Source organism: Gossypium arboreum, chromosome 2 (genome assembly GCF_025698485.1).
Source record: "Gossypium arboreum isolate Shixiya-1 chromosome 2, ASM2569848v2, whole genome shotgun sequence".
In the NCBI taxonomy this organism is placed as follows: domain Eukaryota; kingdom Viridiplantae; phylum Streptophyta; class Magnoliopsida; order Malvales; family Malvaceae; genus Gossypium; species Gossypium arboreum.
Window position 1 is genome coordinate 93,152,718 of NC_069071.1, and position 5,184 is coordinate 93,157,901.

Sequence of the window (5,184 nt, forward strand, 5' to 3'; positions counted from 1 at the left end):
GAGATATTGGGCTCGTCATGGCGTGGTTTTGGTTTATCGTGTGTCCTCGATTTATGTGTCTGCGATTCATCTAGTTCCTTGAGTTGTAGCCTTCGTTCTTCATAGATAGGTCCTTTTTCGTTACTCGAACATGACTCAGGTGTGTTCTTTGAATGTGTTTCCTGCCAGAAAGTTTCAAAGACATGATCGGTTTTAATAGTATGATTTATACAACCACCTTCAATTTTCAATATGTTACTCAAATTACGAGCTTGAAGGGTGATTGTTTCGTCTCCCACACAAAGTGTGAGTTCACCGTACAACATATATTATTGTTCTAGTAGTTGCTAAAAGGGCCTCCCTAAAATTAAAGGAACGTTACTATCCTCCTCTATGTCTAGAACAACGAAATCAATCGGAATATAAATTTGTCAATTTTAACGAGTACATCTTCAATAATACCCTAGGAAATCTGATTGTTTTATCGGCTAATTGAATACTCATCCTAGTTTGTTTGGGTTTCCTAAGACCTAGTTGTTTAAACATTTTATAACGCATGACATTGATACTAGCCCTAAATCATCCAAAGCATTATTAACATCTAAGCTACTAATTAAGCAAGGAATTGTAAAACTCCCTAGATCTTTTAATTTGTTGGCCACTTATTCGTAGTATGGTGAGCAAACCGTATTTAGTTCCACATGCGACGTCTCATCCAACTTCCGTTTATTTGTTAAAACTCCTTTAAGAATTTGACTGCGTTTGACATCTGCGAAAAAGCTTCAATAAATGGTAAGTTAATATGTAATTTATTTAAAAGTTTAAGCAATTAATCGAATTGTTCGTCTGAGTGGTCTTTCCTTGTCACATTTGGGTATGGTATACATGGTTTGTACTCTTTACTTACCTATTTTTGGTCATTGTGGTCCACCTCACCTTTACCTTTACTTACCACAGTTTCTTGCCTCGGTTTTGGTTTAGGTGCAACTAACCTTTCGTCATCTTGAATGGTAATTGCATTGAGCTGCTCCTTGGGTTAGATTCGGTGTTACTCGGCAGCTACCTTGTGGTCGTTCGGATATTAATTTGGCGAGTTGTCCTATCTCGAGTTTGAGCCCTTGGATTGACGCTTGTTGATTTTAAGTGCTATCTCGGTATGCTGAAACGAGTTTCAACACCGAGATGAATTTTGTTAGCATCTCCTCAAGGTTCCGCTTTTTCTCTTGTTGGTAGGGTGGTTGTTGAAAGCCTGGAGGTGGTGGTGGTCTCTGATTTCCTTGGCCTCTCTATGAAAGATTTGGGTGGTTCCTCCAACCTGCATTGTAAGTTTTACTATAAGGATTATTTTGAGATCGAGGATTATTACTCATGTAATTTAACTGCTCGTTCTCTATGTCGTGGCCATAGGGTGGGTATTCTGAATTGCTTGATCCACCTCCACTTGCTTCACACTGCACTACTGGGTAAACCTGTGAAGAACCAAGAAAACCATCAATTTTTCGATTCAAAAGTTCTACCTGATTAGAGAGCATGGTGACCGAATCGACGTTAAAAATGCTTGTTGTTTTCGTTGGTTTTGTCCTCATGACTTGCCACTATAATTATCCAGTGACATCTCTTTTATAAATTCATAAGCATCCTCAAGTGTCTTATTATTGATAGTTCCTCCAGCAGCTACGTCAATCATCTGTCTAGTCGAAGGATTCGGGCCATTGTGAAACGTTTGAACCTGTAGCTAGAGTGGTAACCAATGGTGAGGGCACCTTTTCAAAAGGTCATTGTATCTCTCCATGCATCATAGAGTGTTTCTAAATCCATCTGTACAAAAGAGGAGATATCATTACGTAATTTGGCTATTTTAGCCGGCGAAAAATATTTTAATAAATTTTTTTCGGTCATTTGTTCCCAAGTAGTGATTGACCCTCGTGGTAACGAGTTCAGCCACTGTTTAGCTTTGTTCCTCAATGAAAAAGGGAATAACCGAAGGCGAATGGTATCATCAGAAACGCTATTGATTTTAAAAGTATTGCAAAACTCTAAGAAATTTGCCAAATGAGCCTTTGGGTCCTCGTCTTGCAAACCATCAAACTGAACAAACTGTTGGATCATTTGAAAGGTGTTAGGTTTCAGTTCAAAATTATTTGCAGCAACAACAGGCCTAACTATGCTTGATTTAGCTCCTGTTAAAGAAGGTTTAGCATAATTATACATAGTACACGGAGCAGGATTCTGATTTGCTGGATCAACGGCAATCGTAGGAGGTAGCAAATTTTCCTGATTTTCAGCCATCTCCTCGGTTGTGGTTGAAGTATCATCCTCTTACTCTTCCTCTGTGTATCTTAAGCTTCGCCTTATTTCTCTTCGGTTTTGTGTGAACTGTGCAATCGATCTCACTATCAAACAGTAATGCTCCTGACGGGTTTCTTCTAGTCATACACTCTAAAAACCTGCCAGGAGCGAATAAAAGAAAAATTAGAAAAGAAAATAAAAATTTAAATTGCAAATAAAGTAAAATGGCTAAAGTAATAAAAATCAAGTGTTCCTAATATCTTAGTTCCCCGAAAATGGCGCCAAAAACTTGATTCGTAATATTTGTGACAAGTTTTAAAAATTTATAATTAATCATTCTTGAAACTAACTATTATCACGATGAAGGCAAGTGTACCATCGAATAGTAGTATAGCTTTAACAAGACCGGATTATCGAATCCAAAGGAACCAAGAGTACTAGTAATTACTTTGTTTTTATTATCTAGCCTAAAAATTAAGGGATTTGTTTATCTAAACTAATTAACTAAACTAAGAGTGCACAAAGAGAAAATTAAGGAAAAGCTTTTGGGAAAACTTGATTGATTAAGACAATACCCAAGGAAAAATCCACCTAGACTTCACTTGTTATTTGACTCTGAATCAGACGATTTATTCATTTGACTTGATCTGTAAAAATCCCTAAGTTATATTATTATCTCTCTCGAGACTAATAAGGTCTAACCCTAGGTTGATTAATTGAAATCTCTTTCTAATTAACGCCCTAGTGTTGTATTAACTCGATCTATGGATCCCTTTATTAGGTTTTACCCTAATCTGGCAAAATCTTGTGACCCTATCTTTAGGCGTGCAATCAAATCCTCTTAATTATGACAAATTTACTCTTAGACAGAGACTTTTGCTTCTCTGAATAAGCGCATTAACTTGAATCAATATCCTAGAATATTAAGACAAGAACAAGATCCGTCTTAGGTTTCATTCCCCTTAGGTATTTAGGGGGTTTAGTTCATAATTATAAATGAAAACATCTCAGAAGAATAATGAATACAAAACATAAAGAAAACCCAAAACTCCTGAATGGAAATTAAAGGGAGATCTTCAGTCTTGATGAATAATCCGGCTTCTGAGATGGATCAATCGGCTTCCTTCTAGTAATTCCTTTCTTCCTACTCTGTGTGTCTATTCTAAGTGCCTCCTCAGGTGTTTAAATAGGCTTTAGAATGCCTAAGAGCCCTTAAAAGTGGGCCTTTCTGAATAGGACTATACTTGGGCTCGATAGGGACACGCCCATGTGGCACGCACGTGTGCAATTGCTCCAGCCTGTGGTCAAGGCTGTTAAATAGGCACGAGCATGTAGTCTACCCGTGTAAGTTGTGCATCGATCCTGCCAATAGACACGGCTGTATGGCTTACCCGTGTGAGGAAGTCCAAGACGTGTTGATTTCCTATGTGGGTCTATTTTCTCTATTTTCGCCCGTTTCTCTTCTTTTTACTCTCCTATACTCACCTAAGTATAAAATATGAAATTAAAGAATTAGGAGCATCGGATTCACTAAATCTAAGGAGAAACCATCCATAAATGTGCTAAGCATGGGATAAAAATATGTATAAATTACGGTTTATCAATCTGTTGGGATAGTGACTTGTTGATTGATGAGAAATTGGAACGACAAAAATATGCAAGTGTACACAATCGCAACAAGTAATAAAGTGACAAGTAAATGTCAAGTTATCATACCCATAGGACTGTGAAAAGAATTATTTATGAATGCTATTTAAAACACTTTGGTGAAGAAAATATTTGTTTGAAATGGGTGATTAAAAACTAAGATTTTAAACTAAGTAAACTAAATAAATAAATCTCAAATGCACAATTTCAAAATACGATTTTAATCAAGATGACATAATTATGTTAGATCAATTACATTTCTTAACTAAGAATTATTAAACTCATGTTTATATCGTTACGAATAAATTCACGGCAACTCAAAGAATTTGCTAACTTATGAACATACTCACCTACCAAAATCCATTCATCTCTTGACTATATCCCTATGTCAATTCAACCGATTAAACAAATCTTTAATAGGCAAATATGTTATTGCACATATCTATTTATTAAATCGAAATGATCTCTTATACCTATCCCTATGTCAACTCAAATGATTAATTAAATCTAATAAGCACATAAAAGACTACGTGAGGTAACAAAGCATCCCTACCTTGAAATAGTTTAATCACAATAACCTTGCAAGTTATGCAAGGCAAATGTATAGTTAGATACCGCTGCTAATTTAACCTCACTACCTTAAATGATTAAACATGCACCGATTAAATCTCAGGTCTATTAATTACAATTTCAATCCGTTTAAATATCTAATTCATTAGCTACCTCACAATTGTAATCCAAGAATAACTTAGTCATTATTTTACTTAATCGGGCATCTTATCGAGGCCTAAAACAACATAAACACAAATTTAACAATTTTAGCAAACGAAATGCAATCAACCTAACACGAATTAAATTCAAGCGAAATTGATTAAATTAACCATTCCAACAACATAAATATTCATAGATATGTTCATCATAACAACAACAAAAATTAAAGAGATAGGGAACAAAATCAAATTCGGTGTTTTTCCGTGGCTTGACTAGTTTGCTCCATTCTTCCTTCTCCATCGTCCTCGTAGACCAAGGCTCCTATGAACACTTAATTGCTGCTTCAAATGGCTGATGAATTCCCCTTTTCCAAGAGGAGCAATTGGCAAGCGAGCAAGGGGATTTGGAATGGAAAAGAAGAGAGAAAATGAAGAGAAGAGAGAAAAGATGTGAATGCTTGAGATGTGTTTCAAATGACCAGCCTAAGGGGGTTTTTATAGCTGAAGAGGGCTGCTAAAAATAGTTAAAATTATCAGCCAAAGAGCCCTCCCTTGGCCA

At 36.1% G+C, this 5,184-nt stretch overlaps 1 non-coding gene across 1 annotated transcript; it reads left to right on the plus strand.

The window, feature by feature from the left end:
- The first annotated feature begins 1,724 nt into the window (after window positions 1-1,724).
- LOC128289976 (small nucleolar RNA R71) lies at window positions 1,725-1,830 on the plus strand. The gene has a single exon (XR_008279615.1). It is a non-coding gene; the product is annotated as a small nucleolar RNA R71 (small nucleolar RNA).
- The last annotated feature ends 3,354 nt before the right edge of the window (window positions 1,831-5,184 follow it).